The sequence below is a fragment of the Typopeltis vanoorti genome, chromosome 15 (assembly GCF_054136105.1).
Source record: "Typopeltis vanoorti isolate ZY-2024b chromosome 15, IOZ_Tvanoo_1.0, whole genome shotgun sequence".
NCBI classification, from domain to species: Eukaryota; Metazoa; Arthropoda; class Arachnida; order Uropygi; family Thelyphonidae; genus Typopeltis; species Typopeltis vanoorti.
The window spans coordinates 3,791,393-3,806,045 of NC_143563.1; the positions used below are offsets into that span (position 1 = coordinate 3,791,393).

At 38.4% G+C, this 14,653-nt stretch overlaps 1 protein-coding gene across 1 annotated transcript in view; it reads right to left on the reverse strand.

Moving 5' to 3' along the window:
- The window catches only part of LOC150098313 (uncharacterized), a 571,066-nt gene that overhangs the window by 442,491 nt on the left and 113,922 nt on the right, over positions 1-14,653 (reverse strand). The gene's annotated exons all lie outside the window — the stretch shown is intronic.

Consider the following 14,653-nt stretch of genomic DNA (forward strand, 5'->3'; position numbering starts at 1 on the left):
CAGTTTCGTCTTCATTACCATACTAGTCACTCTTCTGGCCTGTGTCTTATACTCTTCATGCATCTTCTCCTGTCTCCTTATATCTCTTCCATATTAAACATGCAATTCCTGTTTAATATTGTTTGTCATCCACTTTACTCCAAATAATGTTCTCTTCTTCACTAGTGGTATACAACTTACCATTGCTGCTAACAAATATTCTTTCATAATTTCCCACGCACTAATGATATCCCGGCCTTCCAATTCCTCCCTCCATTAAACTTCCCCAAGTTGACATCTTAGACTATTATAATCACCTGCCTTATAATTATACATACGTTCCCGTCTCTTTGATACTTCTGCATGTCTATTCATTTTCCAAGTCAAAACTATATGGTCACTCTCTCTCCAACTGGTGGGAGAGATGTCATCTCAGTTATTATCAACTCTTCTGATGCTATAACCAAATCCAAAACTCTTGAACCTCTTGTTCCCTCTATTACATGTTGCCTAAGACATTTGTTCCTCAAGAATTTTAGAAATTCCATTCCCTTATTGCTACATGCATCTTCTTCTCCCCAGTTTATACTACTGTAGTTAAAATCTCCCATAACAATCATTCTTCTTGCACTTGCCAAACTCAACTGTCTAAACATTTCCTGGTCTCTGCCCTCTGTACTCCTGGGTCTGTAGCAACACCCCACTAAATATCCTATCTTGCCCACCACTATCTCACCATATGCTTTCAAAATCATAGTGTCAATGCCTTCCAAAGTCTCCACTCTTAGAGGACATAGGTCGTCACTTGTCATAAGAAGTACTCCACCACCAGGCTTTCCCTTCCTATCCTGCCGAAAAATGCTGTACCCAGCGACTTCTATTCCTGTTATTATATCCTCTTCTGTCAACCACGTCTCAGTGATCCCAATAATATTTGGCCAGGCTGATGCTATCTGTACCACCAATTCTTCTCCCTTATTCCAGATACTCCTGGTATTAGTATATAGCATATAAATGCCATTGTTTCTATATGCAGCATTATCCCCTCTAGACTCCACTGGGCTCAGTGTTACCTGATGTCATCCCCCCCCTTCTTCCAAGTACCCATTCCCACAAGAGGCCACCCCTGCTACCATCCTCCCTGGGACACACTGACTTTTTCAGAACAGCAATCTCTCCAGATGCCTACGTCCTTCCTCATTCAAATGTAAGTTTCTTGCATACAATTCCTCTCTGTCCTCAAACGCACTCCAAGCATCCACATATTCCAGTCCTCTCTTGTCATACATTCTAGCTATTATGTCATTCAATATTACAGCTCTTCTGCTCAGTTCGTCATTCATACCTAGGCAACACACACACAATCTTTCCTTTCTGTGTCTTCTTTCGTACCACCTCAAGCAAGAATCACATATCTCTCGCTGCCCTATTTACACCACCACTCAAGTCATTTGTTCCCACCATCACAATCATATCATCCACCCTTTCACCTCTCTTAACTGCCAAAGCCACCCTTTCTATCGTTCCTGCTGGCAAACATTCCTCACGCATCCTATCTTGAACACCACGGATCATTGAGTCCCCCATACATTATACCTCTTACCATTCCCTCTCTCCTATTGTTTCCATTTTCTCCTCTTCTTTCATTCCCATACCTCTCTCTCTCTCTCATTCCCTCTCTCCTACTGCTTCCATTTTCTCCTCTTCTAGCAATCCCATACCTCTCTCTCATTCCATTCTCTCCTCTTCTAGCACTGCCATACCTCTCTCTCATTCCGTCTCTCCTATTGTTTCCATTCTCTCCTCCTCTAGCACTCCCATGCTTCTCTCTCTCATTCCGTCTATCCTACTATTTCCATTCTCTCTTCTTCTAGCACTTCCATACCTCTCTCTCCTGTTTCCATTCTCTCCATTTCCATATCCAATTCCATTCTCTCTTCTTTTATCATTCACAAATTTCTCTCCTCTCCTATTATTCCCAAAACTCTCTCTTTCCCCTACTCCAATTTGCCTTGCATTTATCTCTTCTATTCTTCTAATCTCATCTTTGGTACTTATCATACTTCTCCCAAGACATTCCACCTCCTCTTTCAGCTCCTCTATCTCCCTCTGCAGGTCAGTCACTCTAAATCGAAATTCACTCTCTCAAACAAAACCATCTAAACTTTCACAGTCACTCGCCTTCTACGCTATCAACTATTATTTTCTCATTCACTTTTTTTTTTTCATCCTCTCCTATCACACCACTCATCTTCCTGTATTCATTTTCCATTCCTGGAACAACAAGGTCGGTTACTGAGATATCTGTTGCATTTATTTCCTCCCACTGCCTGCACTTTAAACACACACGCACCCCATCCTCTCTCACAAGCCAGGTATCCAATTACCGAGACGCATACATGCCACAAATACTGCATGCCACAAACTCCCTTATTATATTGCTTATAATAGAGTGCCTAAATGGCAGAGGACTTGGCGACACACCATTTGCAACTGCAGCTGAATCCACCATCATTCGTTACTGCCGAGGGACTACTATCGTAATCATTAATTATTCAAATTAGTTTCAAAAATAAAAGTTAAATAAGTATTAAGGAGTATAAATAAATAAGAAAAGTATAAACAATTACAAGCAAAACAAAAAATGAAGTACACTAAACAAAATGAAATAAAACTAAATACAGTAATGAAAACTGTGGGATTAATCCGCCTCACTCATCCACGTGTAATCCTCATAATCAAAGACTGTAAATTATGTTACAAAACAGTCAGTACAGTGTATAATAATAACGAAGATACAGATATTAAAAAAAAAACTACATGAATTTGTATGCAAAGAAAAAATACTTAAAAGAAATAATGAGCCTTAAACTGTATACAGTATAATGTACAGAGCATCAAGTATAATATTCATTAATTGTAAATATGTAAATACTCTGTACAATGAAAATAGAAAAATTGTTATTTTATACATAATGTGTAAACATGAAAAAAATATCTGTAATAATCATATGTATGCAATTTATCTGAGATATTATCATATTATTATTATTATCCATTATTCAAAAATTCCGTGTAATCTTCATTGTCATATTAGAAGAACACGTGTTGTAAATATTATTATTATTATGTAACACCTCCAGGGAGTCCAATGACTCATCGAGGGAGGACATCGTAGTGAGTAGTATTCATGCAAGCTCCTGATAAGATAAGTATTATTTTCAGTTATCGTTGATAAAATTACTTAATATTGCATAGTTTTGTTTGCCTTGCGTATTTTAATGCGTCTGTTTGTGTGTTTTTGGTGTGTTATAACTTATAATTTGATAAAACACGTTGCAAATAAGTATGGCACCTGTATGAAGGAAAATGGCGGCCAGTAATGATGGTTCGCCATCTTTATCAAAAAACGGTAGTATAAAAGAAATGAGTCAGTGTACTAGCTGTGAAATGTACGCTTTGCGGAGTGCAGTCGGAGTATGCACTCCGACTGCACTCTGCAAATGTAGGGAGAATGAGGAATTGAAATGTATTTCGGATAGTGAGTGTGATATTTTTGTCAAACTTCAGAATGAAGAAAATAGGGATATGACAAGAAACGGCAAGGTTGTACATGAGAATTGTGAGAGTGTGAATATAGAAAGTGTGAATGATAGTATTAATGATTTCTCAGAGAATAAAAAAGATGAGATAGATGCACTGAGTGAGATTGCATTGTTGAATGGTGCGATAGAAAGGGCAAAACAGCAGCTAGAGTGCATGAACAAAAGTCGACTGAATGAACCAACCAATAATAAAAGGTATGACAAGAAAAATAGACGTATGAATGTGAACATGAACAAAATGAAGGATAGAGTGCTGTATGGAGACTTGTTAGTATAAGGTGTGTTAGTAGAGGATTTGACAAAATCGTACCAACCTGGTGCGACCATAAAGGATGTAACTGAGTCTATTAGAGAGCAAAAGGAAAGGGTAAAAGAAATGATTGTTGTGGCAGGTACGAATGATTTGAAAGGAGATAAAATGGAAATGATAGAAGACCTGAATCAATTGTTTGAGGTAGCAAAAGAAAAGAGTGAGAGAGTTAGAATGATGTCTTTTGCCACGGTATGACAATGAAATGTTTAAAAGGAGGGCCATAATTGCGAATGACTTTATGCGTGGGTTATGTATGATGAGTGGTGTGGAATTTGTGGACGTGTAGAGTGAGTTTGATGGGCGAAAGGATCTGTATAAGATGGATGGCTTGCATTTGAATGGTTATGGTGTAAGAAGACTTGAGAAAGTGTTGCTGAATGTAGTGGATGTGCCAATTCAGGGAAACTAGATTTGATGGGGGGGGTAGATATACAGTCCTTAGGGAGGCAGTTGAATGTAAGAATGAATATAATATGCCAGAGCAAATAAGGACAACAAATCAGAGTGGGATAGTTAATATAAGGCATCAAGGTAGGGTTGGGGCTAATGGTGGTCTTAAATTCATGTTCACTAATACTAGGAGTATTAGGAACAAGAAGGACGAGTTTTTGGCCATGGTTGGCACTTCCAGACCACAGGTTATTGGTATTAGTGAGACATGGCTGACTGTAGATGATATAGCCAGTGGGATTGAATGTGATGGGTATAGTGTGTTCAGGAATGACAGAGAGAATAAAATGGGGGGAGGAGTATTGTTGATGATAGCTGATGAGCTCCAGCCAAGGAGAATAGAAGTTGAATTGCAGGATAGAGAAAAGAGCATATTTGAGGCCATTTGGTGTGAGATTGTGGCTAGCAGAACTAAATATACAATTGGGTGCTGCTATAGACCAGGTGATTGTAAAGATGGTGGTGACAGTATGCACAAGCAAAAAGAAGAAATGAGTGGAAGGAGGGTGATTATTATGGGAGATTTCAACTATGGTCGCATTGATTGGAGTGAGGAGAGGACACACAGGAGGAAGGAATTGGATTTTATGCGGTTATTAAGGGATAACTATCTGCGACAGCATGTAATGGAAAATAATAGGGGTCAAAGAGTGCTTGATCTAGTAATTACATCTGAAGATTTGGCTGTAACAAATATGACCATATTGCCACCAATTGGTGAGAGTGATCATAGGGTCTTGACTTGGGAGGTGGCTAAAGGTGTAGAATTTTCAATTAAGACAGGGTACATGTGGAATTATCGGGCTGGAAAGTATGACAAGCTTAGGAGCTTGATTGGTTCAGTGCCATGGCATGTACAACTGCAAGGACTAGAAGTTGATAGTGCATGGGAGGTAGTTAAGAAGTGCCTGCATGAAGCAATGGCTGACTGTATACCTAGAGTCCGAATAATAAATCAAGTAGGGGTTAAATGGATGAATAACACCATTAACCTTGAGCTGCAAAAAAAGAAACAACTATGGAGGGAATTTAAGGAGAAAGGTGACCGGCAGGCACATGAACGGTATAAAGCGCAGGACAGAAGGGTGACGAGTGTGGTAAGAAAAGCAAAAAAGGATTACAAAAGAACATTGGCCATGCAGGCTAAAGAGAATCCTAAACAGTTTTTTAGATATGTAGCAAGTAAAAGGGAAAATGTACATGGCAGAATGATTTTAAAGAATGCCGTTGGTAGGGATGTAACAGAATCAGTTGAGATAGTTGAGTTACTGAGTGAGCAATTTGCAAGAATATATCACCCAGGTGGTGACATTGCAGAAACGAATAAACCAGTAGATTATACGGGAATGAAGTGGAGGTGAGTAGTCTATTGCATAACCTCAATGTCAATCTGTGGGATTGGATGGTATACCAGCTCATGTTGTACGAGAAGCAGCTAAAGAATTGTCAGTACCCTTGACCTTTTTGTTTAATTTGAGTCTCGGGTCTGGGTTAGTCCCGAGCGGGTGGAAAGAGGGGAAAATAGTTCCACTGCATAAAGGTGGTTCCAAGACTGCTATTGCAAATTACCGACCGATTAGCATATCAGAAATCATTGTCAAGGTCTTAGAGAAATTAGTCAAGAAAAGAATACAGGATTGGATAGATGAAAACGGGATATTGTATGGGGGACAACATGGTTTTGTGAAGGGTAGATCATGTCTCAGTAACTTGCTCACGTTTTATAACACAGTGACGGCTGAGCTGGATAGGGATAATGGGTTTACAGTGATACTAGTGGACCTTGCCAAGGCCTTTGATAGGATACCACATGGAACCCTAATCAGTAAACTGGAGAAGATGGGGATAGATATAGGGTTGGTGAGATGGATAGGAGGGTGGTTGAAGGAGAGATACCAGAGAGTGGTTTATTCAGGAGTGGAGTCTAAAAGACGTCTTGTGACTAGTGGAGTGCCGCAGGGCTCTGTTCTTGGACCACTGCTTTTCACTTTGTTCATCAATGATATTGGAAAGGATTTGAGAGGAAGTGTTCACTTGTTTGCTGATGATGCAAAGTTGGGTAGAGCAATTGTGAGTGCACAGGATGTCAAAATTTTACAGGATGATTTGGATAGTTTGGAGGACTGGGCTAGGAAAAATGGATGTCAATTTAATGTGGCAAAGTGTAAGGTTATGCACTTTGGGGTGAAAAGAATAGCAGCAGTATATCGCATTGGTGGAACCGTACTCCAGGAGATTGATGAGGCCAGGGATTTGGGAGTGTTGGTGGATAGGGAGTTGAAGTTTAGGGGGCACATTGCAAAAATGACTAAAACAGCTCACCAAATCACTTGGCTTCTGAAAAATACTTTAACATGCAGAGACAAACAAGTTGTTGTTCCTCTGTATCGAGCCTTCATAAGACCCCCATCTGGACTTCTGTGCCCAGTTATGGGCACCAGGGTTTCTTCGTGATGGGGAGGAAGTGGAGAGGGTCCAGAGACGAGTGACCAAGATGATAGCAGGTCTGTGGAATGAACCTTATGAAAATAGGTTGAGGATTTGTGGGTTGCAGAAATTGGACGATAGGCGAAAGAGGGGTGATATGATTGAGACATTCAAATTACTGAAGGGTTTTTATAAGATTGATCCAGAAGATATTTTTGAAAATATGACTGGTGGTGGGAGGACTAGGGGCCATGCATGGAAGCTGGGCAAGAGCGTGGTTGACAAGGGTGTTAGAGCTAGGTTTTTTACTTTTGGAGAGTGGTGAATGAGTGGAATAAGCTTCCAGAGTCTGTTGTGGGTGCTACGACCGTGAATGAGTTCAAGGCAAGGTATGATAGATACTGTGTGAATGTTGAATAGTTGTTCTTGACATGATGTTAAGGCCTCCCTCGATGAGTCTGTCGACTCCTTGGAGTTTCCCGGAACAACAATAATAATAATAATAAACTCTTCTCCACTGATCAATTCACCAACTACCATCATCATCTACGCTAGCGACATCTACCGCCCATCATCATCACTAGTATTTTCACAAATAATCACAAGCATCCATGCCCATGGTGGGAATCGAACCTGCAGCCTTTAGGCTGGAGAGTGAATACACTAACCACTTGGCCAACCAGGATGGCAACTCTCCAAACTTTGATTAGGTAACAGTAAAATCTCATGAAAATAATGAAACCAAATTTATTGAGCTGTTATGAGACAACTTCCTCAAGCAGCATATGAAAGAAGGAACTCGAGGTGAAAGATTATTAGATCTCATTATAGTTGTAATGTTTTCTGTGTATATGTGTTGCGTTGCTCTAATATTATCTTTCTATCGCTTTAATGACTTGGCTGGCTGCAACCCTTGAGATATTATACTATTGCCTTTCTCTCGTGTAATCCACTATCTGTGTATAGTAATTCACTCTTTCATGCAAAGTTTATTCTACCTTTCGTACTTCCTATGACATGCCTAAGGGTACTGGAATTTATTTTTTTAGACTGTGCCACCAGTATCCTTCTTCTCGGCATAAGAATTGGTAATATGGCTGGCAGTTCCTTCCCATTCTAACATAAATTCCTTCCAATCAATTAATATATATAGTCATGATCTACATGCACATATTATTGTCTCTGTTAACCTATTTGTTTCCCGCTTACAGGCCCAAGTTTATTTTGAAACAGTTCATTGTAAGTCAAAGATCAGGCGGCACTCTCTATTGACATAGATCAAACACATTTATTTACACTAAGATAAATAACACCAATTATATGATGGGGAGATTACTCCTTCTACTTATCCGTTAAAGTAAAATGTTAAACTTTCTTTGCAATTCTTAGCAATTATACAACATAAATTTTCATACGCTTTCCTGCTCTCTAAATAAAATTCCTAGCATATCCACTATTAATCAAATTGTTATGCTCAAGCTATTTCATATATGTACTCCAATTACTAACAAGCAAAATTTCATTCACAGACACTGCTAAATTTTAACACCTTAATCTTCTCAGTCCACTACAAATAGTTCTATGTTACACATAAAATACATGAAAGGAACAACTCACATAAGCTCTGTTATCTTTGTTGCACACTTATTCATGTTCCTGTTCTAGAGTCGTAAGCTTTTCCTCCATCGCAGGTTTTGGATTCCTTACTATGGGATCTCGTGTCACCAGCATCTCATTAGGGATGTTGGTGGGGTCTAAAACACAAATTCCGCTGTCCATTTTGTTGGACAGCGGAACCTTGTCTGATCCATGCCGACCCTTTTAACACTGACCTTGAAGGTGATCATATACAGAGCTCGTAAACAAAAGTTCCTTATACACTTGGTTAGAGCAATAACATAAAGTTTCCAGTGGCAAAGCATTACCCTTGTTCTTACCAATTTTAGACATTCTTTTTTTACAAATTTTGAGCAAGTTAATTCCCATCGGATTACTTTCATAGGCTTTTAGCATTCTTTATATAGTGATACACAAAGGTTATTTTTATAACAATCTTTTGAGATGTGACCTCTGTAAAAGTCAATGTAAGGCACTTGTACACTTCTAAGCTACATCAAATTTTACATAGTATCAGAAGGGTTCCAGTTAAAGACTTAACCATTTTGCCTCCAATGATAATGCTGTACTCACTTGGGAAGTGATTAAGTTTATGTTACTTCCCAAGAATGAGTAGCATTTAAAAAATACTGAAAGTATGTAATATTGAAATGTATCCCTAGTGTTCAAAGAATAAATGGGGTAGAAGTGAATTGGATGTGTCATCTTATTAAGCAAGGAATTTGTAAGAAAAGAATGGAGATGTCAGTTATGAAAATTATAAGCAGCAGGCCAGAAGAGTCAGAACTGTTGTAAGGAAAGCAAAGTCTGATTATGAAAAGAAACTGGCTCTGCATGCTAAAGACAACCCACAAGAATTCTATCGATATGCTCCAAGTAAAAGAAAGAATAAATATGAAAGAATATGAGGGTAACAGATGCAGAAGAGATTATTCAACTAGACTAGTAAGTTCCCAATTTGCTGAAAGCTATCAACCTGATGAATGCAACATTGCACTCACTGCTACCTCTTCATTGAATGAAGGAACACGTGTGTATGAAGAGGAGGTACTAAAGCTGTTGAACAAACTGAATAAGAATTCAGTAATAAGGGCTGAAGGTATATTGTTATATTGTTGTCGATGGTTATATCTATGTTTCTATATGATTTAATATAGTTGTTTACTTAAATCTATCCTTCTTACCTAAAACCTTACTCAAACAAGTCCAATCATCTGCGCCAATGGTTATCCTTCGTTCTTCTACCTTATATATATTTCTATCTTACTATTGTCTTTACCAGTGTTTTCTACACTCTCCCATACAGTTATTTCCTTTCCGGCTTCTATAATAGTTTTCCAATAAGTTAAATAAATCAGCTATCACTCTCTTTTCTTAAACAAACCATAATTCAAGCCGTTCCCAAATTTTGTCACGTGTAATCCTTTCATACATTAGGGCTTTGTCTATGTATGGGACAAGGCCCTAAAATTATGTCCTCTGAGACAGTCCGCCTGTTAAATATTGACGAATTTATTTTTTTACTGCGCCAGCCAATACAAGGATAGATAAGACTCTTATCCAAGGTGGCTATCTCAGAATAATACACAGTAACAAAATTTCAAACACTAATCTAACTATTCTCACTTCTCTTTGTTTTACATGCAGTTGTGACTTGAAAGATCAAACTACATTCATATGTCCCTCCCGCTAGGTTCGGTAGTAATTTTATGAGTGTCTATTTGAATTCATAAAATCGGCTGGATTCAGGCAAATGATATAAAACATATTTATTAAGGCTTAAGAGATATACATGGAAAGTATAGGGTACATGATTAACTTAATCACCTTCCTAGCAAAATTCTGATATCAATACTAACACTATAACACATAAATCATAACTTGGACCATAGAGATTTTATAAACATACAAATTTCCAGCTTAAATTATCTTATCATCAATCACTCTAGGGTCACTAATCATACCTCACAATATATCAAAGTTTTTTCACATACAGATCCCTTCTAGGGAAACATTCTTCAAACAGGGAAAGGTTACTGCCAAATGGGATAATCACTAAAGTTCTCTACAACTTGTCCATTCACAAATTAACCTATTAAGTCTCTCATATCTTTAATTGGAAATCAGATACTTTAACATTCTATGTTACCATCCCATGGAATGACTTTCTGTTCTGTCTTCAGCCATGTCTGGACATCAAGGGACCGTTGTGGGCTACCATTCCTCGGGTCACATATGATAGCAGCACGATCAGATTCTCTGGAATGATAAGGCGGTGTGCCGCTCTGGTCTTTCTCTGGAACCGCAGGAACACATCTGTATTGTCGGTCACACAATACATCTTAGCTATTCTGTTATGAAGAGATAGCTAGCCTTGCAAACCTCGCCTTGCAAACCTCGATAAGCCTTTCATGACTTCTACGACCGACCTGGAATTGTCCATTTGGCAGAGACAGAGAGCCAACGTCCAAGAGCGCAGGAGCCAGGAACCAAAAAGATGCCTCATGTGTGGGGGGTAACTTGACCCTTATATTTTCCCTCTCTTTCTCAAAGTTTCTCGTGCTTAGCTACGTTGTTTACCGCGCGGCACTCATTCACTTGCGTGTGGCGTTTTTCCGAGAAAGCATTCTAGCTTCACTTTCCTTATAAATTCTCCTTCCCTTAAGCCATACGTTGTACTGGACGGCTAAAGTGTGACCTTTGGACTATAGCTTACACTCAACTTGCTTTCACACAATACATTGAATGGGATACTCTAATTAAATAATAACCTTAAATAAATCCCTTTATTTGACTCTGTACCAAACTGGTTAAGTCTCACAATTCTTAAACTAAACATTTCTTCAGTTTTGCCTTAAAGTTATAATGTACATTTCAATTTCCATGCCAAAACACAACATTTGTCTGCCTACAATTAAAGGTAGTTGTTCCTGAATAAATAAAATTTTAATTTTCAATTTCTGACTATTCAGGACACAACAATATCAGCTAATGGATGCTAAAGGAATGTTCAGCTGAACTGACTATTTCTTTGACCAGGTTATATCGCTTGAGTTTCAGAACAGGGGAGATTCTTCAGGAGTGGAAAGAATGTATGGTAATCCCATTGCACAATGGTGGTGCAAAGACTGATGTATCCAACTATCATCATATCAGTATTTCTAGAGCAGTGTTTCTAAAAGTGTGGTAGGCGCATATATATATATATATATATATATATATATACAGGGTGTTCGGGATAAATTTGACATATTTATAATTAATTATATTTTTCCGTAAGTTACATGTATTAACACACACTTCTCTTCATTTAAAAGTTTGGACCCTTCTTCATTCATATACAAGATGTCAGAAAGGATGGATAGCTGGAACCCACCTGAATCATGGAAGAGAATAACTTGTATCATGATGATTCGTGCCCGCCATCAAAATAAGGATATTACGACTGCTGCCCAATGCTCCCTGAATACAGTAAAAACAATCAGGCATGAACTAGAGACTTGCAATGGTGACTACGAGGATGTAGCAAGAAGAAAGATCCCTAGCAGACGATCTGATTGCGTTCGTACAGCAGAATTCCTCGCAAATCTGCAGGAACAGGTGTTGAAGAACCCTGGCATTGGAATTCGGGCTTTGTTCGTGGAGTTGCTAACTGTAGTCAAGCCCTGGATTACAAGGATAGCCAATGGTAGGCCGTATGTATGGCAGCAGGATTCGGCCCCTTGCCACACCTCTTGGAAAAGTCAAAAATGGTTGTCTGAAAATTTCTACGACTTCACCAGTCCAAATGTTTGGCCTCCAAACTCCCCAGACCTTAACCCCATGGATTATTTTGTATGGGGCGCAGTTGAAAAAGACACCAATCGCACTTCCAGTAATACAAAAGCCCAGTTAATGGATAAAATTAAAACAGTTTTTGCGGCCCTTCCCAGGGAGACTGTAGCATCAGCTTGTTCGAGGTTCCGAAGCAGAATTGAAGCTGTGATCGATGCTAATGGTGGTTATTTTGAGTAAATCTTGTTGATAGTATTGTAATTAACTCTGCCTGTAATGTTTTTTTGTCAATTCATTAAATTTAATAGATACAAAGAAGATTTTCTTTTTCCTTACGAAACTGTCAAATTTATCCCGAACACCCTGTATATATATATATATATATACACATCTAAATTCAAATAAAATAGACATTTACAATGAAATATACTTTTTTATTTTATTTCTTTATTATTATTATTTTGATAGGGGTGCTTAAGGGTCAAAGCTGTATAACTGAGAGGAGACCTCCACATAGCCTTTAAAGGAATGCAGAGAACTGAACAGGACTTCTGACCTAATGTCCAATCCTCACCTTCTCATGGAGCACCCTGATGTGTATCTAGCTGGATCCTGAACAAAAGAGGATGGGCTGGCAATTTGGGATTTAGCCAATCAAACTGTATTCTTATTGGCTTAAACCAAAATACAAAATGATGGTACAACATGACGAAATTTCATGCCGGCTGGGGAGTTGCCCAGTTAAACAAGGCCCACGTTGTTTTTGCCAGGGAACCAGGGCGAGCAGCAAAAAGTCAGCTACTAGAACAAATCTGAAAACATACCCCAACTCAACATCATCAGAGTTAAAGATTGGTACTATCAACATAAGAAGCCCGAATGGCAAAGAAATGGAGCTAGCTGAAGAATTAGATAAGTACCAGATCGACATAATAGGGGTAACTGAAACTAAAAAGACAAAAACTGGTGAGATCTTTCTGAGCAATAAATACAAAATGTTATATTCAAGAGATGACAGTCAAGGAAAAGAAGGCATAGCCATAGTATTCAACACAAAATACAAGGCTAATCTTCTTGAATGGCAGGCAGTCGAGTGATGTGGGCAAATATGAGAATGGGGAAACTGGACAATGAGACTTTGTGCCTATGGTCCTACAGAAGGTTCTAGTAAGGTAGAAGTGAAGGAATTTTTTGAGGCTTTAGAGAAAGCAACTGACACAATGAAAAAGGAAAAGCTCGACCTTGTTGGGGATCTAAATAGGAGAGTAGGAAATGATTGTCAGACATACAAAAATATTTTAGGAAAATTTGGAGAAAAGAGCAAATCTAATAATAATGGCAAATACCTGTTGGATTTCTGCTCAGGACATGGACTGGTTATTACTAACACCATGTTCCAACATAAAAATGTGCACAAATTCACATGGAGAGAAGACGCAATGAATAAGAAAAGTCTCATTGACTATGTTATTGTTGATAATGATGTTCTCTCCCCGGTGAGGACACCAGAGTGTACAGAGGATCTGAAATTGGAAGTGATCACTATTTAATCTAGAGCAGGATAAAACTGAATTTGATATTGAAAAGAATAACGTGTAAGAAAGTTTTAAAGCGAATAAAAGTTGAGCAGCTCTCAGATGTGAACTGTAGACTAAAACACACAAAGATTATTGAAGAAAAAATGAAAGAGTTTGAGAACAGAACCAAACATTGGAGATTCAGTAGCAAGCCTTGAAGAAAACCCTGATTGATTCAGACAGAGAGGTATGTGGTGAGTTTGTCTGCAAGGATAGAAAAATAAGAACTCCATGGTGGACACAGGAAGTTAAAGAGGCAATGAAGGAAAAGAAGAAAGCATATCAAAAGTTCCTGGCAAACAAGTCAGCTTGTGCTCTCAGAGAATACAGAGACAAATGTAAAAAAGTTAAACACTGTGTAAAACTAGCTAAACAAAAGTCATGGGAGGACTTTGGCAAGAACATAGAAAATAAATATTAAGAAGGTGGCAAAATATTCTGGAGGTTGTTGAAGAAGCTTAGAAATGGAGGAAAGAGTGATGTAAAAGGAGTTAGAGATGATAAAGGTGACATGAAAACAGGAGAAAAAGATATCCTTGAAGTATGGAGTAATTACTTAGAAAAACTGCTAAATGAAACAAGCAGTGATAGCACAGTGGTAAAAAAACACTCAACAGGCAGTCAGGAATACATATCCATACTTGAAGTAGAAAAAGCCATCAAAGGCTTGAAATGTGGAAAGGCAGCAGGAGTAGATGATATTCGACCAGAAATGCTGAAGTATGGTGGTATAAAAGTCTTACAGTGGCTGCACTGCATATTTCAGAAGACCTGGACAGAGGGATGAATTCCCAATGATTGGAGTAGAGCTCTCATAGTACCCATATATAAAAAGTGAAATAAGACTTAATGTAAGAATTACAGAGGTATTTTTCTGCTGAGTGTTCCTGGTAAGATTTATGCAAGTATAC